This window comes from Saccopteryx leptura, chromosome 4 (genome assembly GCF_036850995.1).
Source record: "Saccopteryx leptura isolate mSacLep1 chromosome 4, mSacLep1_pri_phased_curated, whole genome shotgun sequence".
Classification (NCBI taxonomy): domain Eukaryota; kingdom Metazoa; phylum Chordata; class Mammalia; order Chiroptera; family Emballonuridae; genus Saccopteryx; species Saccopteryx leptura.
In genome coordinates, this window is record NC_089506.1 from 303,507 (window position 1) to 327,436 (window position 23,930).

At 55.0% G+C, this 23,930-nt stretch overlaps 1 protein-coding gene across 1 annotated transcript in view; it reads left to right on the forward strand.

The window, feature by feature from the left end:
• The first annotated feature begins 304 nt into the window (after window positions 1-304).
• Window positions 305-23,930, forward strand: part of DLGAP2 (DLG associated protein 2) — a 460,914-nt gene continuing 437,288 nt past the window's right edge. The window contains exon 1 of the mRNA XM_066380042.1: window positions 305-441. The gene's annotated coding sequence lies outside the window, so the exon portion shown is untranslated. The remainder of the gene's footprint in view (window positions 442-23,930) is intronic.

A 23,930-nucleotide genomic window follows, 5' to 3' on the forward strand; every position in this document is an offset into this window, starting at 1 on the left:
CTGTTCCCGCGTGACCGGCCGCTCCCGGCGCAACAGTTGGCCGACCGGGCGGTGCGCGCGCTCTCCTGGCCCGCCGTGCGCGCCGGAAGGAAAGGGGCAGGAAGGGCGGCCGGGGTCACTGCCCGAGGTCCTGCGCTGCCCCGACGCGGCTCGGCTGCTCTCCAGGTGCCGCCGCGCTCCGGCCGCCCCCCTAGTGCGCGGGGCCTCCCCGGCCGCTCAGTGCGCAGGCGCCGCCGGGAGGACCGACTGTGCGCCGGGCTCGAGCGCGGTCGGAGCGCGCGGCGGCGGCGGCGGCGGCGGCGGACGGACCCGCGGGCGAGCGCACCGACTGGCGGACAGACTCGCCGACCCGCAAGCCGCCGTCCGGCGGGAGGGACCAGCTCGCCATGTGTCCCCGCACCTGCTGACCCGGGAGCGACGAAGATGTCCGCGCCGAGGAAGGTGCGAGCCGCCGGGGCCGCGGAGCTGGCGCGGGGACCGGGTGCGGGGACGGGGCGCGGGAGCCGTCGGGGACGCGGGGTTCCGGGCCGGGCGGGCCGTGTCCCTGGACCCTGGGCTCCCGGGGGCGCGGACGCGGAGCTGTGACATTCTGCGCTCGGCCCGGCGGAGACCCGGGGAGGGGGCTGCGCGCGGGTGGGGGCGGCAGGTGGGAGCGGACCCCGCTGAGCAGGGACTGGGGTGCGGGCGGCCGAGGCAGCGCGCCCGGGTCGCGGGGGTCGCGGGTTCGGGCTCGCTGTGCGGGCGGGTGGCTGCAGCGCGGGCGGGGCCGGCGGAGCGCGCCGCGAGGGGGTGGCCGCCTCCTGCTCTCCGCGTGTGAGCGCGAGCTCGGGGGCTTTTTCGGGCGGTTGCTAAGCGAGACGCTTGCGGCGCAGGATTTTGTCACCAAGCCTCCCCCGGCAGCGGCTGTTGCTGCTCTCGGCTCGCTCGCTAACGATCGCGCAGAAATAACGGGATATGACTGTCGCAGCCGCGCGGCGCGGGCGGGGGCCGGCGGGCCAGGTGGCGGGGGGTGGGGGAGTGGCCGCGTGCGCGGGGCGCAGAGCGGGCGGACGGGGATGGGGCGGGGCACGACGCAGAGTTAGAGGCGCTGGAGCGACTCCGCGGGGACCCTCGGAGGCACCGGGGCGGCGGGTGCAGGGAGTGCGCGGGTGGTGGCGATTCGCGGCGGAAACTCCGAAGCTGCTGCCCTTTCTTGGGCTCCGCTCACTTCTCGGCTGACGTGACTCGAACCGCCTGCGCGTCGCTTCTCCAGATGAATGGCCCGGGGTTGGCATGCGGGACTGAAAGCCGCCTGTCTTTTACGGATTAAGAATAAAGCGTTGGCCAGCGAATTCTTCCTCTTGTCGGGAATTCTGCCGGCGCGGGCTGTGGTGGTTTAGAGCTGGGAATGTGTAGCGTGGCAGCCTTACTGTCACCTCGGACGAGGAGGGAGGCAGCAGCGCGCAGGGAGGCACTTCAGACAGGACTGCCCCGCGGGCCTTCTCCTGGGGTCCCAGGGTTTGCTCTCGATATCCAGCTGGGCGAGCCCTCCTGGAGCGCCTGCTGACAACCGGGGACTTGAAGGCCTGTTTGTAGGTGGTGACTCAGTGGCACTGGTTGTTAGTAAATCACCCTGCATCACAGCGTGGCCTTGGCGAGTCCACATGCCACACCCAGAAGGACTGTCCTCACATGTCTCCAAGCTGATGTCGCAGAACCCACTCCTTCCCTGCACCTTGGAAGGAACAATATTTAGATTTGCGGTTATTGCACATTATAACTTTTCCATTTTATTTCAAATTCTTGGCGGAAGGTAATAGGTAATTAAGGAGAAAAATGATGAAATGATGAAAAAAATGGTAATTTTTGGCAGGTCAAGTTGTTACTCTGGTGTTTTAAAAAAATGCCATTAATCAGGATTTTCCAGTAGCAAATTGTCTTGTGCAGGCAGCTGGGTGACTCACAGATTTGGCTCTAATGGTAATTGGAGAGCGTGTGTACCATTTCCTATGTGATGGGGTGACTTTTTCATCGCTAGGAAGAGAGCAGGACGGGATATTTATGTCTCACATCTGGCAGCCAGGCTAGCGTACCCTGGAAACACTGTTCGTCCAGGCACCTCTGGGCTGTGAGCGTTGTGGGCCCCTTGATGCATAGGTGACAAACAGCCTGGCCAGAAGAACAGTCCCCTTTTCTGTCACCACTTCAGGTGTCCCGTCCACTTAGGAGTCCCATCATGGTGGGGGTTATTCTCAGTGAAGCCACCTGTGCCCCTTGAGAACCTCCAGTTTTTGGTGAAGAAGTCAGTAAGCTCAATTGTGTCCAGTCTGAACATTACATTTCAGAGTGAAGGTTACGCTTAGTGAGCAAAATGAATGCTTGATTATTCCAAAGCGATGAAGTAATTAAAATTAAGGTTTTCTCTCCACAACAGTGTTTCCTGGATAAGCTTTCTAAACCAGTTTTCCATATTGTCAATCGTTACTGCCTTTCCTTCCAAAGAACTTTGCACGGACAGTCTAGAAGGGGCTTAGCTTGAGGCAGAAATAAACATGTATTTATTTACCAATATTTTTGTTGTTTTAAATATTTACAGTTGCTTAAAATGTTTACAGTTGTGAACATGTGAGTTTATTCTTGTATTCTTGTTAATTATTGTACTATTTTCCATATGAAAACTGTCGACCTACTTTTGCCCCACTCTGCATTTTAACAATATGTTGTTGGGCCTTAGGTTACTTGTGATGTAGTTGAATTAATAACATTTTTTTTTACTGCATTTAGATTGTTTCTCTCTCATGACATAAATATATGTCACCCTGTGGCAATGAAGTGCTTCTCCTATTTCTATTTCATTTTTGAATTTGCAGAAATTCCAAATTAAAATTTAAAAGCAAAAATATGCTTTGTAAAATTTGAGGCATGTTGGAGTTGACATACCCAGAATCTGAGCAATTCTGAAACTAAAGGGTTCTAATATTTTTTAAATTGTTAGAGGATTTGCTCTCTCTGTTTCAGCAGAGTACCTTCCATAATTTGCCTACAAGATGAAATTGAAGAGGTGCTGTAATTCTTTGTAACTAAATTCCAGGAAAACATCATGGTTTCCCAGCTACCCAAGGAGTTGAATGATGTACACTTTGACTGTAGATTTTAAAGGGAAATTAATTAAATGTATCATTTATTGACCTTTAGAAGGATATGCCATGGTCATTCTCTGGATACATTAAAAATAACTATGATTCATCATTTTGGCCAGATGGGAGTCATATTTAGAGCACTGCCAGCATGTTGGCTTTAAAAGAATTATAGGCTTCCATACAGGAAGTTAGCAGGCACAGCACCCTATGCAGTTAAAAATCACCCTCAATCAACCAGTTATATGTACACGTTATTTTTATCAGATAACTGTTTTCCCAGCTGATCGCCAGCTTTTATTTTTACATGATATTCTGTTGTCTTTTAGAGGCTTGCGTGTACAGAGAGGGACAGTACTTACTTACGTTTGTGATGAAAACATGCCTTTTCAGGGAGCAGAGCATTCAGCTTTGGTGTGAGAGGTGGGGGCTGTAGGGCATGTGGATTCCGGTACCAATCCTGCACCTGCTGTTCTAGGATCACTCACCTTTGCGTCATCTCCCCAAGAACACGTGGAGCGTGAGCGTCTGTGTCCTCAGCAGAGGCACTTGGAGCTCACGTGGAAAAGCACAGTTTCCTTTTCCGCGTCCTTGCTCTGTGTGCTGGCCTCGTGGCCACGGACGAGCGTCTCCCAGGCAGCGGCTCAGGGTGGGGGTCCGCATGCTCCCACTCTTTAGCCCCCGCTCTGCTGTTCTGGCGTTTCCTGCGAAGGCACCAGTGGCAGCCGCTCTGGAGGGGAGAGCTTCTCCGGGTTGCTGCAGTAATTCTCCATGCCGGGAGTCAGTAGGTTTGTTCCGGAGCCATCTGCCTTTCCTGGGGGATCGTCAAGGGCCAGTTTCACGGGCGTCTGTTGTGTTTGCCGTTGCCCGCGCCCACTGCTCCAGGACAGCCGCGCTCTGAGGTCGTGGAGGGGACACCGGCCCACTTTCAGGGCTCGGCTGTGGTGGGCCTGCCTTCTGTGTGGGCAGGCCCATCCTCCTCTCAAGGGTAACTGTGTCAGCGAGGAGCTGCACGTGCTTTTTGAGGAGGGAAGGCTTCAGAAAGGGAAGCTCAGAAGTGGCCAGAGGGGACACCTGTCTGGAGGCCGGCAGGCTGGCTGTGGTGGAGCCTCCTGAGCCCAATGGTGCCGAAGCCTGAGTCAGACTGTGCCTGACACCGGCATTCCTGCTTGATTTACCATTAAGTGAACCGAGAAACTCCTCCGTTTGAACTGAGTTTTCTGTCCCTACAGCCCAGTGGGATATAAGGGTTTTTAGTTTCTCTAAAAATTTCCACTTGATGCTCCATTGTGGGGCAAGATCTGTGGGTCTTCAGATGATACTTTTGTCCAGATACCTTGTTGTGTGTATGCACACATACAAGAGAAAAACTAAAATTAAATATTGCTAAACAGGAATAAACAGTTACAACCAGCCCATCTATAAGATTGAAGCACAAATTAAAAAGGGAACTTTGTAAATCTGTTTGGTCATTGCCTTTAAAACTAAGCTCTACACAAAAGAAAAAAAATATTGAAACAATGATCCCCTAAGGCCCTTAAGCAAGGGTTCCCAAACTTTTTACACAGGGGGCCAGTTCACTGTCCCTCAGACCGTTGGAGGGCCGGACTATAAAAAAAACTATGAGCAAATCCCTATGCACACTGCACATATCTTATTTTAAAGTAAAAAAACAAAACGGGAACAAATACAATATTTAAAATAAAGAACAAGTAAATTTAAATCAACAAACTGACCAGTATTTCAATGGGAACTATGCTCCTCTCACTGACCACCAATGAAAGAGGTGCCTCTTCTGGAAGTGCGGTGGGGGCCGGATAAATGGCCTCAGGGGGCCGCATGCAGCCCGTGGGCCGTAGTTTGGGGACCCCTGCCCTTAAGGTATACTGCTCACAAAAATTAGGGATTATTTTATGGTTTCATATTCGTTTTGAAATATCCCCTAATTTTTGTGAGTAGTATATGTTTTGAGCCAGGCAATCAATATAAAATTATCCTCTTGTTCTTAATTAAACTATCTACTTTTATTTTTTTTTAAAGCAAGTGCTCGAGAGAGAGACCGGGACAGACAGGGAGAGAGATGAGAAGCACCAACTCATACTTGCAGCACCTTAGTTGTTCATTGATTGCTTTCTCATGTGTGCCTTAACTGGAGGGCTGAGCCAGTGACAAGGCAGTGACCACAGGGTCATGTCTGTGACCCCTTGCTCAAGCTGGCGACCTCGGGGTTTCAAACCTGGGTCCTCAGCATCCCCGGCTGACGCTCTATCCACTGTGCCACCATCTCGTCAGGGTCTCCTACTGTTTTTTGCATGGCACCAACCAGCAGCTTCTTCCACCGGCAGATGGGCCCCAGATGTGGGCTCTGGAGTCAGACTGCCTGGCAGCTGTTGTCATGTGGCAATTTGTTTGACCTCAGTGAGTGTCAGTTCCTTCATGAGGCTTCAGTGACTCAACGCTGGAAGGCATTTAGAACAGTGTCCATGGCAAGTGCTCAGGAAGTGCTGACTACTTTTCTCACGAGGAGGTAAAATTGGGGCCCAGTTTGAGCCATCCTCCATTGCAAGTAATCAAGCCATTCTCGGAATTCTCATAGAACTTAGATGTTTTTTTCCTGGTCTTCTCTTGTATGTCTGTTTTGCCACCTCATTCCAAAAAGTTTTGGCCCAACATAACCACACAGGGACAAGCGCAGAAATGTTAATAAAATAGAAGGAGAGGCCCTGGCCGGTTTGCTCAGTGGTGGAGCGTCGGCCTGGCATGCAGAGGTCCCGGGTTTGATTCCCAGCCAGGACACATAGGAGAAGGGCCCATCTGCTTCTCCACCCCTCCCCCTCTCCTTCCTCTCTGTCTCTCTCTTCCCCTCCCGCAGCTGAGGCTCCATTGGAGCAAGGATGGCTCGGGCGCTGGGGATGGCTCCTTGGCTTCTGCCCCAGGCGCTGGAGTGGCTCTGGTCGCAACAGAGTGACGGCCCGGAGGGGCAGAGCATCGCCCCCTGGTGGGCAGAGCGTCGCCCCCTGGTGGGCGTGCCGGGTGGATCCCAGTCGGGCGCATGCGGGAGTCTGTCTGACTGTCTCTCCCCGTTTCTAGCTTCAGAAAAATACAAAAAAAAAAAAAAAAAATAGAAGGAGACAATTAGAGCAACAAGTATGATAACCATGAGGGTTGGCATAATTCTTTGGGCATTGAGTTTGAGTCAGAGTTTCCTGGAAGCCAAGTCAACAAAAACAAAGAACCACAAGACTTCACTTGGTCTTTTCACTGGGGTGGATGCTGAATGCCTGTTTTCCAGTTTAGAAAGTACTCTCATGACTAACCTGTTGGGGCTGGGTACTGTGTGACAGCTACAGACAGAATCGTGCTGTAGGGTGGAGTCTTCTAACAGACCGAAAGGAACCTAAATTGAAGCATGCACACACCGCTGTAGAGGCTCCCTTTCCCCGTATTTGTGCACCGTTCCCACGAGCAGCTGGTGAGCTCCGTGAGCCCGGGAGGTAGAGCACTGTCTCTGTACCCCCCCCTCCACCTGTCCGAGTGGCTGGCTTATCGTGACTGCACACCCTGTGTCCGGAGGACAGCTCAACTCCTCAGGTCTCAGGGAGCGTCATGTTCCCTGTGTGCTTTCACGTGGAGGCCGAAATCTGTCTTAGCTGAGCCGGTGACCGTGTTGTTCTGAGAGTGGCACCACCTGGACAGAGTTGCCACCCCCCCCCACCCTCTGTCTTTCTGCTCCACATTCTGGGGGGAGTCCTCAGTCCCCAGTCCCCAGTGAGAGCTTAGCCGTTACTTTGGTAACTGTCCCTGACCCTGCACGTGGGCGAGGTAACTTTGTGCTCTGACCTTACGGTGACACCTCACGCCCCCTGGAACGCCCCCTGTACTGTCTTCCCCTTTTAGAGAGACAGCTTTTGAGGAAGGGGGGGCCTGGTCTTGCTCGTGCGTGATCCCGGCTCCAGAGTGCCATCTCTCTGGTGACCTGTCCTCGTGAACGCACGAGCTCCCCACAGGGTGTCCCCGGTTCCCACCCTGACCTCACGCAGCACCGTCTCCTCCGTTGCCGTGGCCCCCGGCGCCCACACTGTCCCCTCACAGCCCGGCACGGTGCACGCCCACTTCCTGACCAGCTGTGCGCAGCTGTTGCACACTTGCACACGCATGGTGGTGCTTCTCTTCTGTGCTTCCCCATGTTTATTCTTCCACCTCGTTGCGCTGCGACTTCTGCTGTGGCGTGTTTCCCAGCCGGCAACCCCAGACTGCCACCCTGTGCTCCTCTGTGCCTCTGCTGGGGGCGGGTGCTCCATGGAATTCTCATAAAACTTAGATGTGAAACCTGCTCCGTGGGAGAGGGTTGTTTGCGTTGACCACCCTCGGCAGGTGCCAGCGCTGTCCCTGGTGCTGAGCACAAGCAGGGACCTGGGCAGAAGGGAGGGTTTTGGACCGTATTACACAAGAAATGCAGGTAAATCCACTGCCATTAACCACCAGTGTGCTACAGGACAGGCCCTGCATTACCAGCCTGCCGCGTGGCTTCTCTATGTTGTGTGTGTTGACTGTGCCATGAGAAACTTTTGTCTCTAAGAATAATTTCCGGCCATGGCCAGTTGGCTCAGTGGTATAGCATTGGCCTGGCGTGTGGATGTCCGGTCAGGGCACACAGGATAAGTGACCATCTGTTTCTTCCCCACCCCTTCCCCTTCTCTTTTTCTCTCTCTTCGCTTCCCACAGCCCTGGCTCGATTTGTTTGAGCATATCAGCCCCAGGTGCTGAGGATGGCTCTGTGGAGCCTCCGTGCCAGGTGCTAAAAATAGCTTGGTTGCGAGCATGGCCCTAGATGGGCAGAGCATTGGCCCCAGATGGAGGTTGCTGGGTGGATCCTGGTCGGGGTACATGAGGGAGTCTGTCTCTCTCTCCCCCCTCCTCTCACTTGGAAAAGAAGAAAAAAAAATAATTTTCACTTTTCTGGCATTATGTGTAATATTTTGACAGTTTCTAAACAAATTTCTGAAAACTTGTTTTCTGACTCCATTGAAAACTTAGTATAGAATATATACTATGATAAGTGAGAAATTTTCACAAGCAGTTGAATATTGTATTTTTAAACTTTTGCCACAGCCATTTGAGCATATATTCCTGGGTCTACAACACAATATTCCAGATTATCACTGTAATTATACTCAATGTTTTATTTTTCTGTGAAAGATGGGTTATGTAGCTCTTTACACTAACCAAACAGTATTTCTTACTGTTCAATTTATCCCCTTACTTTCCACTCTAATGGTATTTTAGTAAGATTCACATCACTCAAAAAAATAAAAAACAAACAGCTTTTTTAAAATTTTTTATAAAGCTAGTCCTAGCGATTTCACTTCTGGGAACTTGTCTTAAGGAAGTAATCATGAATTTACATGGCTTGACCTGTGGTGGCACAGTGGGTAAAAGCTTCAACTTGGAACGCTGAAGTCGCCGGTTTGAAACCCCAGGCTTGCCTGGTCAAGGCACATATGGGAGTTGATGCTTCCTGCTCCTCCCTCTGTTCTTTCTATCTCTTTCCTCTCTCTGTCTCTTTCTCTTTCTGTGTCTCCTCTCTCTCAAAAAAATGAATAAATGTAAAAAAAAAATAAAAAAAATAAAAATGAATTTACAGGATGTGAGCTAAACAGATGTTTATTCCAGCTTTGTTTTCTTAGTAAAATATTGGGAAGTAGCAATAACAAGAGATTAGAAAGATTCATTATGATATGGCCACAGTATAAAAAGATACACACCCATTAAACAGATGCAAGTTAAATATTTCACACTGGAGGTGCTCAGACTATGTTAAGTGAAGAAAGCAGGTCATGGAGCAGTGTGCCTGGCTTGGTCCTTTTTCCTGCTGCTGAGTGGGGAGCTGAGAGAGCAGATTGGACCCATGTCCCGCCAGAGGGAGGGCTGTCTGACCCCTCCCCTTGCTGAGCTGTGGGATGGGTACACGCCAGTCACCCCTCCCTTCCTTTGAGCTCCCAGGCGACACTTTGTTGGGGTTCTCACTCCTCCCCCCCGGTACCTTTTCCTCCCCGGTCACCTTCTAATGCACCCCTTAATGTACGTACTTATTTTTCAGTGTTTGTCCCCAACCAATAATAACTAGCGTTTCCTGAGCACTTACTACGGGCCAGAAAGCGAGGCTAGGGAACCAGTGTAAGGTCACGTGCAGGGTCTGACGGGGCCTGGCTTTGGCCCCTGCCCCGGAGTCTCTCTCCGGGGCACCTGCTCCGTGCGGGCAGAGGGTAACAGCTGCCCTCGGCTCCTGCCCTGCTGGGGGCCCAGGTGCTGAGTGGGTGACTGTGGACCAGACCTGTCAGTCTGCATCTGTGGATGCTGAGATTGGCCATCACCTGGGTTTCTTTGTCCTTTTCTCTGTGTCAGGCACGTTTGGCCTCAGGTCATGGCCAGTCCCACACAAAACGACTTCAGCAGGACTGTCTGTGAGCCCTGCAGCCAAGATCACAGGCAGACTGTCACCAGGGAGCCAGGCTTTCACTGCGTTTGTGCTCGGAGGTCCTCACTGGGGTTGACTGAACCCTTCATGCAGCAGACGGCCATCGCCGCTCAGGGTGGTCACGCAGAGGGGTGACAGCGGCTAGGACCCCCTGCCCGTTGTAACGACCCTCTTCAGTGTCTGAATGCAACACAGTCGAGGTTGGTTTCTCCTTCTGTCCGGTCAGAACAGGTTTCCTTGGTCAGTGGGCGGCTTTCCCCAGAAGGTCCAGGGTCTTTCTGGCTTTGCTGTCCTGGAGGAGGCCCCATGGCCCCTGAGCTCATCCTCACCTGACCAGGGAGAGTTTGTGCGCTTGCCCTGGGGACACACACCCCTTCCGGTGGCTGCCTCTGCCACCTGCGATGGAGGGGGCCGTGGACCCCTGCGGGCCCTGGGAGAGGAGGGGAGGGTTTGTGATCAGCTGGTTGTTGCTGTGAAACCTTCCACATGCCACTTTCAGAGTGAGGAGCCATTCCTGAGGCTCCTGTCCCATTGCGTCTAAACCAGCGACTGGTGTATCTGTTACCAGTTCCTAAGACCAGGGGACAGTCGTTTGGGTTTAGACTAATCTCCACCCTCCTGTGGGCGGAGCTGTGCCTGGTTTGCCGAGGCTGTGCTCCGAGGCTGAGTCGTGAGGGACTGTAGGTTTCCCTTAGAAACCAGGAGGGGCTGACTCTTTGGTCACCTGCCAACAGCACCCATTATGCGGCTCTCTGAATTTTACACGACTTAGGGCATCGACCACTTTTGTGATTTAATAACGTCTCCGGACTTCTTTATGCTCCCCTCCACGGAAGGGCTGTAAAGCTGTGGTAGAGCAAACAGGGAATGATAGCTCACTAAGCCGTTAGTTTAACCTTGACCAGTCACAGGTACATTCATCACACCGGGAGTTCACTGGCCGGTCAGGGCCCCAGACACAAAGCCCTGCCAGCTCGAGCAAGTTGGAACCTGCTGGGCGGCCCCGGGCCGGCTCACAGGCTTGCAGGAATGCCCGCGGCAGGACGCGTGGGGCCCTCACTGGGCGGCCCCAGGCGGCTCACAGGCCTGCAGGAATGCCCGTGGCAGGACATGTGGGGCCCTCACTGGGCGGCCCCGGGTGGCTCACAGGCCTGTGGGAATGCTGGCGATGCTGCAGGATGTGTGGGGCCCTCACTGGGCGGCCCCGGGTGGCTCACAGGCCTGTGGGAATGCTGGCGATGCTGCAGGACGCGTGGGGCCCTCACTGGGCGGCCCCTGGCGGCTCACAGGCCCGCGGGATTGCTGGTGACGCTGCAGGACGGCAGCGGGGGTGGCCCGTGGCAGGACGTGTGGGGCCCTCACTGGGCGGCCCCGGGCAGCTCACAGGCCTGCGGGAATGCTGGCGAGGCTGCAGGAAGGCAGCACGGGGTGGCCCGCGGCAGGACATGTGGGGCCCTCCCTGGGTGTCGCTGCAGAGATGGAGCTCCTTGGCTCAGGGTCAGATTCCGGGGTGCTGGCCCAGCTCCCATCACGCAGCGTCTCGGCCAGAGGACTCGGGGCACCTGGATAGTGGTGACGGTCCCCGGGGGCTGTGGCTGGCAAACCTGGGCTTTCCCGGGAACCACTGGCCTTGTGCTGCAGGCGGGTGACAGGTGTGACACCTGGTGTCACCCTACAGCCGTCTGAGCGTTACAGAGAAGGTGTGCAGGTGTGGGACGCGGGCCCGTGGGGAGCACACTGAGCAGCTCACTAGGGACAGCAGGCACGGACGTTCCTGGGTGCCGCCCGCACCTCGGTCCCAGTCCTTCGATCCTTTCCTCTCTGACGCTGTGACTGCAGGACCCCCTGGCAGCATTCGGGGTTTCCCCAGGGGCCGGGAATGTGCAGAGCCTGAGGTCACTGTTAGCGTTGAGCTCACTGACCCTTTCCTTGGCTCCCGGATCTCCTCTTGCTGGTACCTGTTACAATTATTATAGTTCTTAACACGCTTGTCTCTCAGGATACGTTCTGTCCTCTGACGTCGCTGGTGGTGACATTAGAGCAGGGGTCCCCAAACTACGGCCCGCGGGCCGCATGCGGCCCCCTGAGGCCATTTATCCGGCCCCGGCCGCACTTCCGGAAGGGGCACCTCTTTCATTGGTGGTCACTGAGAGGAGCATAGTTCCCATTGAAATACTGGTCAGTTTGTTGATTTAAATTTACTTGTTCTCTATTTTAAATATTGTATTTGTTCCCATTTTGTTTTTTTTACTTTAAAATATGTGTAGTGTGCATAGGGATTTGTTCATAGTTTTTTTATAGTCCGGCCCTCCAACAGTCTGAGGGACAGTGAACTGGCCCCCTGTGTAAAAAGTTTGGGAACCCCTGCATTAGAGGCTAGTGGGCTACTTTCATAAGTATGCTTTTATTTTTTTTCTGGTCATCTAATCTAAATATTTTGAAATTATAGAGAAACACAAATTAATGACTTGAAAGTCACCAGTAATTTCATAACCTAGAAATAATTTGTTTCCTGTGTGCTTCTCTTCCGTCTTATTATTTTTTTAAAACCAAAATTGGGAATGCTCTTGGTTTTTTCATTTTATATATGTTTTTCTGAGAATTTCCCCATATTTAAAAAGTATTCTTTGACAATTTGGTTTTGCTTGAGGTAGAGTATTCCAGGGGATGGAGCCTGTGACCTTGGCAGGCCAGGACAATGCTCTGTCCACTGGGCCACTTGGCCAGGGCCTCTTTTTATTTATACATATATATATATATATTTATTTTTGACAGAGACAGAGAGAGGGACAGATAGGGACAAGCAGACAGGAAGGAAGAGACATGAGAAGCATCAATTGTCCTTTGCGGCACCTTAGTTGTTCATTGATTGCTTTCTCATATGTGCCTTGACTGGGGGGCTCTAGCAGAGTGAGTGACCCCTTGCTGAAGCCACTGACCTTGGGTTTCAAGCCAGTGACCTCTGGGGTTGATCCCACACTCAAGCCAGAGACCCCACGCTCAAGCTGGCGAGCCTGTGCTCAAGCCGCATGAGCCAGTGCTTAAGCCTATGACCTTGGGATCTCGAACCTGGGTCCTCCACATCCCAGTCCGACATTCTACCCACTGTGCCACTGCTGGTCAGGCTCAAGATTCTTAATGTAATCATGTTTGCAGAGAGCACTTTTCCAAGGAAGGTCACATCCGTAGACCCAGGGTCTGTGGTGGCTGAGCCTTGGTGGTGGCTGTGAAGATTCTCTTGAAACTGCTGCCCAATGACCGTTAGACGCATCCTTGCCAGTGTTGGCCACGGGCGCATCCTCAGTGAGTTCCTGGGACGAGGGCAGAGTGAGTGTCAGAGCAATAGGAGACCAGACCGGGAAGCAGCGGAGGGAGGATCGCAGATCTGATGGGGACACGAGCAAGTCTTCCGTGCAGCGCGAGTCAGAAGGCACGCATCGTGAACCTGGGAGCCAGGGAGTTCTCCTCCTTCAGGGCAGCTCTGCCCTGTGCTCACAAAGATCATGCACGCCTGCCCAAAAGTGGGCAAGGAAGTGAACGAGACACAGTGGCGGAGTCGTGTCAGGGTCAGGGTCACTAGTGAACGGGAACAAAAGAGTTAAAAGTCACTTTTAACCTATCAAATGAGTTATTTAAAAAATAATGACCACTGCTTTTTACATTTGACATTTGTTTATTTATTTATTAATTATTTTAGTGAGAGGAGGGGAGGCAGAGACAGACTCCCGCATGAGCCCCGACTGGGATCCACCCGGCAAGCCCAGGGGGTGATGCTCTGCCCCTCTAGGGCCGTTGCTGAGCAACCGAGTTCTTTTTTTTTTTTTTTTTTTTTTCATTTTTCTGAAGCTGGAAACGGGGAGAGACAGTCAAACATACTCCCGCATGTGCCCGACCGGGATCCACCCGGCACGCCCACCATGGGGCGACGCTCTGCCCACCAGGGGGCGATGCTCTGCCCATCCTGGGTGTCGCCATGTTGCGACCAGAGCCACTCTAGCGCCTGAGGCAGAGGCCACAGAGCCATCCCCAGCGCCCGGGCCATCTTTGCTCCAATGGAGCCTTGGCTGCGGGAGGGGAAGAGAAAGACAGAGAGGAAAGCGCGGCAGAGGGGTGGAGAAGCAAATGGGCGCTTCTCCTGTGTGCCCTGGCCGGGAATCGAACCCGGGTCCTCCGCACGCTAGGCCGATGCTCTACCGCTGAGCCAACCGGCCAGGGCGAGCAACTGAGTTCTTATTTACACCTGAGGGGGAGGCCACGGGGCAATTCTCAGTATCCGGGGCCAACTTGCTCCAATCAAGCCCTGGCTGCAGGAGGTGAGAAGAAGAAAGGGAGGGGGAGAGAGAGAGAGAGAAAAAGAGAGGGAGAGGGAGAGAAGCCACGAGAGGGAGGGGTGGAGAAGCAGATGGGCACCTCTCCTGTGTGCCCTGACTGGGAATCGAACCCGGGACATCCACAGGCTGGTCTGATGCTCTACCACTGAGCCAGTGGGCCAGGGCCATATCTGACTCTCCAGGCAGGGGGACACTTATCCCTCGGTCATCCCTGGCACCCTGTGACATTTCCCGCCATGGCACAGAACCTGGCGGGTGCCGCCTCCCTCGTTTCACAGTGGCCGGAGGACACCGTGTCCTAACTTCATAATGAAATATAGACTTTCTGTTTCAACAGGTTTAATGGGATAGCATTTTAAAGAAGGAATTCAAGCTGGTCTGAAAAATGTCCAGTCTGGACACAGGTCTGCTCTGGCCCAGCCGGGCTGTTTTCATCTGAGGAGGTGAGCTGCCCAGACTGTGGAGGCCACGAGGACGTCCTGCTGCTCTTCCATCGGCAAACAGGTGTCACGCCGTGCCGGCCGCACAGCCACCTGTCTCTGGAAGGGTCTGCGGCCCCGGTGCCCTTGCCACGGCCGGCAGGTGGTGATGCCGGCGTCTCCGGTGCCTCCGTGACAGGTCTCTGCTCGGCTGTCCCTCCCCCTGTTCCTCAGCGTGGTCACTCCTGCCAGTTCCTGTTGTTCTCCCTCGAGGACGTCACAAACGATGTCTTATTAGGCTGAAATGTCAGCCTTTCAGATGTCTTCCTGCGCCTTTCCGAATGCTTACGTTTCTGAGTTATCTGACATTTTTCAAGGGTACTGTTTTCTCCCAAGGCAGCGGCGTGACCGTTAGCACAGGACAGGCTGCTGTTCGTTTCTCTGACACGGACTTGTGCCCAGTGAGCCCCGGGGTCGGTCGCCCATCCACGCTGTCTCCCCTGCACCCAGACGGGAGGGCGCGGGCACCTGCTCTCTGCCGACAGGCTGGCGCTGTCCCTGTCACTTCATTGTCTCGTCACACTCATGCGAGCTCAGCGCGGACAGGCCTTCTCGCTGGGGTCCTGTCATGTGGCACGGTGGCAGCAGTGACACCCGGGGTTTCTAGAAGTAGCTGCTGCTGCTGAGGCTGGTGGGTGAGGGGCGAGATGCCACACTCCCCTCTCCGGCTGCCCCTTGGGGACAGGTATGGCCTCATCGGGTCACGACGCAGTCAGGTGGCAAGTGAGATGCGGTCCTTGCTGTGCCGAGGAGGTGCTCAGTCTATGGACAAGCATAGACACGGGGGACACAGACACAGAGGGGACACAGGACAAGCAGGAAAGCCAGCAGGGACCCATCTGGATGTGCGGGGCCCATGGTCTGGGAGCCGGGGGACGGGGTGGCTCCAGGGACAGCCTCTAGTCCTCCTTCCTCGGGTTTGTGCTCTGGGCCCGTCGACTGAGTGCCAGGCACAGCGCTGCCGCCAACAAGGAGGCCTGGTCAGTGTTGTTCCCCCGTCTGCACACAGGACAGTGGGGTCAGTGTCCCCTTCCTACTGCTCTGGCCCTTGGTCTGGGACGTCCAGGGGCATCTGCAGAGGAACACGGACACTCAGGCAGGTTGGAACATCACGGCTTCTTCAGTGTCTTTCTGGGCGAATATGGTTTATTTGACTTCAGCTTCATAGGTAGGGAAGCAGATGTTTGCTCACCAGGAAAGCTAGGAGCACAGACATCCTGCTGTGCTGCTCCAGGTCTGCAGCCTGGGAAGCTTCTACAGGGAAGCAGGGCCTTCCAACCGTGTGCACGTGGCAGGGAGGCGGTGCGGGGCCTGAGGGGCCCAGCGAGGAGCGAGGCCCAGCGAGGAACGAGGCCATCCGTCCAGGGCAGCTGGCACGGGCCTGGGAGCTATGGGGCTTCTTCATTCTCGCTCATGGGCTGTTGGGGGAAAGATGGAGTTTTGTCTGTTTCTTAAACAAGCTTCTGTGTCCGTCTCCAAGACGATGAAGTGAGAAATCTTCATTATTCCCTAAATGTGCAGAGAAAGCGGTGCTTCAGGGGCACAGGTCGGGGAGGAAGGTGCGTCTGTAAAGCGACGAGAGGGCACTGGTGCCCTGGGATGCAGAGGCCACGGCGTGGACGACTCCTTGCTGGGAGGGTCCCGGGTGAGGGCGCAGAGGTGTCCAGAGCGGGCCTCTGTCCCCCGGGGACTCCTGGGCCAGCTCTGCAGCCTCTGAGGGGGTACTGAGCGGCACTTCCGAGCCGCCTGGGCTCACTGGCCCAACCCCGACGGGGTGGCTACATCACAGCCAGGCGGCAGCTGCGTCCCCAGGACGCTCCTGGATTTGACTGAGGTTTCGTTTCCCTGGGCTTTGCACCGGCCAGTGCCCCTCACTCAGAGGGCTGGGTCTCTGGCACAAACCAGAGGGTGCGTGTCCAGTAGGGTGGGGGTCCCTGGGCTACAGACCAGCTTGGATTCCTGGAGGCATTCTTTCCTGCCCCCTGTATGAGATACTGTTTGTGGGAGTGGAGTGACCTTGGTCAGAAACAAGGGTTGCAATGCCAGCTTACCCTGGTCCCCTGTGATGGAGTCCTTACTGGTTCCATGTTGGGAGCTGGGTGGGACTAAACGGGCCCTCCCTGCTGTCACCGGATGGACACTCTTAGCCTCCATGGTGGATCACCTCAGCGGCTGGTAGTGACCTGGGTAACTTCGGCTGCATGTCTAGAAACTTGCCAATTGCGTGGTCCTTTGGAATCTAAGTCTGGGGCATGTCTGTGGACACAGAAGCGGACTTCAGTGATGAATAATTCATTCACGTGATGCGCTGTGTGTGCTCCCCGTGGGCCATGCCCTGTGCCCGCGTGCTCCATATTTGGTGAGAAAGAAACATCGCGGGGATGAGTGTGTGCGGGGCGGTGAATAGTGAGTAAGTGCACCGACAATGAGGGAACGTTTGTTTATTTTTTTAGTGAGAGGAGGGGAGATGGTGAGACAGACTCCTGCATGCACCCCGACCAGGAGCCACCTGGCAAGGCCCATCTGGGGCCAATGCTGGAATCAACCGAGTTATTTTTAGTGCCTGAGGCTGTCATGCTCAGATGGAGCTCTCCTCAGTGCTTGGGGCCAACGCTCAAACCAGTTGAGCCACCGGCCGTGAGAGGGGAAGAAGGCAGGAAGGGGGAGACGGAGGGATGAGAAGCACATGGTCGTTTCTCATGTGTCCCATGACCAGGAATCAAACCCGGATGTCCACACACCTGGCCAGTGCCCTAGCCACTGAGCCAGCTGGCCAGGGCCTAAGTTGGTAAAGGTTTTAAACCGATCATTCTAACTCAGGCTGATGACCTCCACGAGGAAGCCTGGGCTCTGCGGTGCAGGCAGGTGGCACACTGCGAGCTCTGAGGGGAGTGAGGCAGAGCTGGGGTGCAGGCAGGTGGCACGCTGCGAGCTCTGAGGAGAGTGAGGGCAGAGCTGGGGTGCAGGCAGGTGGCACACTGCGAGCTCTGAGGGGAGTGAGGGCAGAGCTGGGGTGCAGGCAGGTGGCACACTGCGAGCTCTGAGGGGAGTGAGGGCAGAGCTGGGGTGCAGGCAGGTGGCACACTGCGAGCTCTGAGGGGAGTGAGGGCAGAGCTGGGGTGCAGGCAGGTGGCACGCTGCGAGCTCTGAGGGGAGTGAGGGCAGAGCTGGGGTGCAGGCAGGTGGCACACTGCGAGCTCTGAGGGGGGTGAGGCAGAGCTGGGGTGCAGGCAGGTGGCACACTGTGAGCTCTGAGAGGAGTGAGGGCAGAGCTGGGGTGCAGGCAGGTGGCACACTGTGAGCTCTGAGGGGAGTGAGGCAGAGCTGGGGTGCAGGCAGGTGGCACACTGTGAGCTCTGAGGGGAGTGAGGGCAGAGCTGGGGTGCAGGCAGGTGGCACACTGCGAGCTCTGAGGGGAGTGAGGGCAGAGCTGGGGTGCAGGCAGGTGGCACACTGCGAGCTCTGAGGGGAGTGAGGCAGAGCTGGGGTGCAGGCAGGTGGCACACTGCGAGCTCTGAGGGGAGTGAGGGCAGAGCTGGGGTGCAGGCAGGTGGCACACTGCGAGCTCTGAGGGGAGTGAGGCAGAGCTGGGGTGCAGGCAGGTGGCACGCTGCGAGCTCCGAGGGGAGTGAGGGCAGAGCTGGGGTGCAGGCAGGTGGCACACTGCGAGCTCTGAGGGGAGTGAGGCAGAGCTGGGGTGCAGGCAGGTGGCATGCTGCGAGCTCCGAGGGGAGTGAGGGCAGAGCTGGGGTGCAGGCAAGTGGCACACTGCGAGCTCTGAGGAGAGTGAGGGCAGAGCTGGGGTGCAGGCAGGTGGCACACTGCGAGCTCTGAGGGGAGTGAGGGCAGAGCTGGGGTGCAGGCAGGTGGCACGCTGCGAGCTCCGAGGGGAGTGAGGGCAGAGCTGGGGTGCAGGCAGGTGGCACACTGCGAGCTCTGAGGAGAGTGAGGGCAGAGCTGGGGTGCAGGCAGGTGGCACACTGCGAGCTCTGAGGGGAGTGAGGGCAGAGCTGGGGTGCAGGCAGGTGCCAGTCTCCGGGCCCCGGGCAATGCGGGACGTCTGTGGCACTGACCTGGCAGGAGGACATGTCTTCTGCTCAGGACCTAGCCAGGCTGGAAACCAGTCACCGGCTATTTGGGTGTGTATGCTAGTCTGGTCTTGGCTGGTTTGGGTACAATTTTATATCTTTAAGGGAATTTAAAGACTCAATAAAAAAATGCACAAACTGTAATTTGCCGACGTAGGCCTGTTGTTCAGGAGCGAGGATTGGGATTTGCCTTCTTCCTTCTCCCTTGAACTCATGTTCTCGTCCAGCCGGGGGGGCTCCCCGACGGTCAGACCTCACCCAGGACAGTGGTCAGTGAGTCAGGGAGTGCGCAGGCTGGAATGTCGTCCCGCCAACCTCACCGCTTGGGGTGGGGGACGGGAGCACTGGCCACAGAACCCTCCTCGGGGGATGCCTGGGCCGGCCACACCCTCCCCACTGTGCTCGCTCGAATTAGAAGAACATGCTCTTCACTGGGTCCCGCCTCCGGTCTCTCCCGGCTTGAAGCCTTCCTACACACAGCTGCCGGGAGGTCTCTCTCAGCCCTTCCTCATGCTGCTTTCTGTGCCTTTTGTCGAATCCAGAGTCCTTTTTGCTGGCCGCAGCCCTTGCTGCATAACGTCCACTGTCTGGGCGCCCACTGTTTGCAGCCTCTGTCCCAAACGAGTCAAGCCCAGCTCCTGCTCACCACCACAAGCCACCGGGCCTTTGCACGTGCCAGGCCACCCACCTGAAACATTCTTGACCCACCTGTGTCCGGACCTATGTCCATGTCTCTTTCCTGTCTAGCTCAGAGACCCCTTTCCTGCTGGAGCTGACTCCTAGTGACGTCCCCTCCCAGCCCTGATGAACCCTTCAGCAGCTAGTTATCCAGCTTGTGACATTCAGAAGGCATCTTACATAAGACGTCTGGATCCAGTGAAAAAGTCGTTATGTAACAATTAACGAGGTTTATGAATGTGGACTAGGATGTCCCCCACAATGAGCATCTTCTACAAAACCGTTTCCGTTTGTACTGACCCAGTGTGACCCAAGGGCGAGACCAGGTTTATTTTACACCAGGGTTCAGGCCTGTTGTTCTGTAGCATGAGTCACCCCTCGTTCAACTGGCTGACAGGACATCCCAGCAGGCACCGAGGGATGACAGCGTCACTATTTTGGACCCGTAGGTCGGGTGCGGTGCTGAATCCAGGCAGAGTAGCCTGCGGGTCAGGTGGGGTTTGGACTCAGCACCGTATTGAAGACCAGACAGATGTCTCTGATTGAAGACGGTGTGCCTGTGATTTTCCCACTTCAGATTCACGTTTTTAGCAGACTTAGACGGTGAAGTTGGTGGGGGCTGTCTGTGGTCCGGTGCCGATGCGGATGTCTTCGTGACCAAGGCCAGGCTGTTCTCTTTGTGTGTTTCCCAGTTTCCCGGCTACGTCTCCTCCGTGCTGCGTCTTCATGGCGGTGGCCCCACCGTTGGGCACGGCGGCGGACGTGCGAGGATGGTCGCAGCCAGAACGCACTTAGCCGTGACCGTTCCCCTCTCTGAGCTCCACTCGCTTCAGAGACGGGGGTGACGGTGACTTCACCACCGCCCGCACCTTTGTGAAGATCAGAGCGGACGTGAGTCGTGGCGCCCTAATGGGACCGAGTGACAGGCCGAGAATCCGGCCGGGCGGCCCCGACCCGGGGCTCACAGTGGGTCCCCTTCCGCCACAGTCCGGTCCCCGACATCCGCTCTGTTCCTCAGCACCTGGCTCCTCTGTGCCGTCAGTTTGCACACAGCTCTTTCCCACAGAAAGAACTGTACTCACTTGGTTTTTATTATTTCTGAGTTTTTTTAGACAGAGATGGAGAGACAGGAGCATTGATCTATTCCTCTGTGTGCCCTGACTGGGGACCACACCACCAACCTGGTCATTTCTGGGTGACACTCTTAACCCACTGAGCTGACTGGCAGGGGCTATTTATTTATTTTTAATTTTATTTATTTATTGATTTTATTTTATTTATTTATTTTTAAAGATTTTATTTATTCATTATAAAGAGGGGAGAGAGAGCGAGAGAGAGAGAGAGAGAGAGAAGGGGGGAGGAGCAGAAAGCATCAACTCCCATATGTGCCTTGACCAGGCAAGCCCAGGGTTTTGAACCGGCAACCTCAGCATTTCCAGGTTGACGCTTTATCTACTGCGCCACCACAGGTCAGGCTTATTTATTGATTTTAGAGTGAGAGGAAGGGAGAGACAGGGAGGGAGGGAGGGAGGGAGAGAGAGAGAGAGAGAGAGAGAGAGAGAGAGGAACATCGGTCTGTTCCTGTATGTGCCCTGACCAGGGATTGAACCGGCAAGCTCTGCACTTTGAGATGATGCTCTGACCAGCTATCTGGCCAGGGCTGAAAGAACTGTATTTATAAGGTACTAGTACATACTCCATTTGCATAACAAAGCAATTTTTATTCACTTTCCAATTGTTTTTTGTTTAAATCGAGCAATCTGTATGAGACACAGGGTCTTTTATTTTTATTGATCATGAAATGATCTGTGAGTAACCGTGTTAAATTAGAAATATCCAAACCATTTGTCATCTCACACATCTGAAATACTACTGCACAGGGTTTCCTGAGAACTTCAGAAAAATACATGTTTCCACAATTCTTCCACGTGTTCGGTCTCAATGTGTCTCGTGTGCAGTCCGCCTTCCTCGCCCCCAAGTGGGGGGCAGGGACAGACAGGGCTCAACTTCTGCGTCAGCCTCTGCGGGTCGTGGTCCACAGCTCTGCAGCTGCGAGACCTTCTTCTTCACGGGTGCATCCTCTGCCCCGTCTCATCCCAGCTGCCTGCTCGTGGGACCCGTGGACTTCCGTCTGCAGGCCCAGGGAAGCCCCTTGGGTGTCCGCTGACTCCTGAAAGCCACTCAGCTTTTCCGCCAGGTGGTGGCACTCACTGTTTTCCGCGTGGAGGTTATTTTGCTAACACCCTCCCGGCAGCTGCTTTGCTGATGGCTGGGTTGAGTACACGGACAGCCCCCACTCTTTTAAAAGAGCCTCTTTCCCCTGCACAGGCCGGGGGCTGTGTGTAAGTCAGCTCCTCTGTGCCCGTTGTTTTCAGATGTCCCCGCGGAGACACTGGAAGTTCTAGCTGCTGTTTCCAAGCGTGTACAGGGCACAGGTGCTGTGGGGCATCCCTGAGCCCTGTGGGAGTGCCGTGGGCACAGCCCAAGCCAGCCCAGCAGGAAAGGGGAGAGGAGACTCGGATGAGGTGAGAACGGAGCGGAGAGGATCGTCAGGACTGTTGTGAAGAATCACACGCCCCAGATCAAACGACCCAGGAGAACTGGATCGAGTCCTGGGGACACGCCACCTCACAAGACCGAGTCGGAGAACGAGGCAGGCTGCTCAGACCGGGAACAGCGAGGAGAGTGAGTCAGTGATTGAAACTTCCCAACAGAGGAGAGGAAAGCTCAGGACCAGATTCTGACCAGATGTCAGAGAAGAATTCATCCCAGTTCTTTTTAAACTCTTCCAAGAAGTAGGGATAGCAGGGTCACTTCCAAACTCGTGAGGCCAGCATCACCCTGATCCCGAAACCAGACAGAGGCAAGCTGGCTGATTGGCTGATTGGGGAGGGTCCAGCGCTGCTTCCGGCGAGGGGGCTGCTCTGCCCGGGGCCTCCGGAGCCGGAAGGCGTTGTTGTCGCTGGGTGAAGCCCTCCGGTCTTTCCTGTATCAAGTCTCGGTGCCGCAGCGGTCCTTTCTGTATGAACTTTGACACAGCAGTGGTGAAGGAAAAGCTTAACTCTTGCTTTCTTATTCTTGCTTCTTTGCTTTGCTGCATATAAAATTTTAAAAACTGGCCCTGGCTGTTGGCTCAGTGCAGAGAGCGTTGGCCTGATGTATGGACATCCTGGGTTCAATTCCCGGCCAGGGCGCACAGGAGAAGCAACCATCTGCTTCTCCACCCCTCCGTCTCCCCCTTCTCTCCCTCTACACCTCCTGTGGCTAGTGGCTTGATTGGTTTAAGCATCTGACCCGGGTGCTGAGGATGGCCCTGTTGGAGCGTACCAGCCTCAGGCGCTAGAAATAGCTTGGTACTAGAACACTGGCCTCAGATGGGGTTGCCGAGTGGATCTTGGTCAGGGTGCATGCAGGAGTGTTCCTCACTGTCTCCCCTGCTCTCAACTAAAAAAATTAAAAACGATTTAATTTTAATGTATGTGTTTATATACATATATATTAAAATTTTTTTTTTTACTTATTTTAGAGAGGGGAGAGAGAGAAAAAGAAAGAGAAGGGACAGGAGCAGGAAGCATCAACTCCTATATATTATATATGTACCTTGACCAGGCAAGCCCAGGGTTTTGAACCAGCCACCTCAGCGTTCCAGGTCGATGCTTTATCCACTGTGCCACCACAGGTCAGACACATATATTTCATAAGTTAAAGTAACATTTGTGCTTAGTTAAAAAAAGACCAGTACAGTGAGAAGGAGTTACAGTGAGAAGCAACAGCCCCCTCCTCCCATCCCACGGCCCAGGACCACCATTGCAGCTCACTTTGTCTTTAAATAGACTGTTTTTAGAGCAGTTTTAGGTTCAGAGTGAAATCGCGGGGCGGGCACAGAGACTTCCCCGCCCATCACACACAGTCCCCTCCCCCGTCGGGGTCTGCTGGGTGGGACGTCTGCTACAACCGTGAACCCACACTTCCATCGTCGCCCAGAGTCCACAGGTCACGTCAGGTCACTCGTGGTGGGGGCTTCCCCCCGGGCGAGGACGCTTGGCCGTGCGGACAGGACGCTTGGCCGTGCGGACGCCTCTGGTGAGGCCGATGTGCTTTCTGCCGTTGTGAACACTCTGCCATGTTTGCTGGGTCTCATCTCAGTCTGTTTCCCTGTGGGCTCATCCTTTCCTCCTAAACTCTGACCGTCCGGCTGTGGGAGCGCCTCCCTTTTCTATTGTATACTTTCCGGTCCCTTTTATGGGTTTGTTCCACTTCCCGGCAAGTTTTCTCAGTGTTATCTTCTAACACTTCCATCGAAGTGTCAATCGCGACAGTTTTTATTTCCAAGACCTCTGTGTCTCTGTCTCTTTTCTTCATGGCCCAGTATCTCGTGAGAGTTCTCTGTGGGGCTCACGTGCCCCTTTTTGATGGAAAACCCAGTTTCTCCCTGCGCTGCCTCCCCTGCACTGCTCGGTCAGGCTGCTGCACCGTGTGTGCAGGGGGAGCCTTTCCCGGGTGCCGAACAGACGGAGGCCGCGTCCGAGCAGAACCCGGGCCGCAGACTCAGGTCTTTACTCGCAGGAAATCGGTTTCACCTGTGAGAGGAAGAACGTCTTGCTTTCACGAGGGAACCCGCCTGCCAGGCCCACAGGGTGACATGGCCGGTCCACGCGGCCGTGCTGGAGTCAGAGAGCCCGCTGTGTGCCCCGGGCCATTCTCAGGGTTCCTCCCTGGAGTTAGTGAGCCCGCTGTGTGCCCCGGGCCATTCTCAGGGT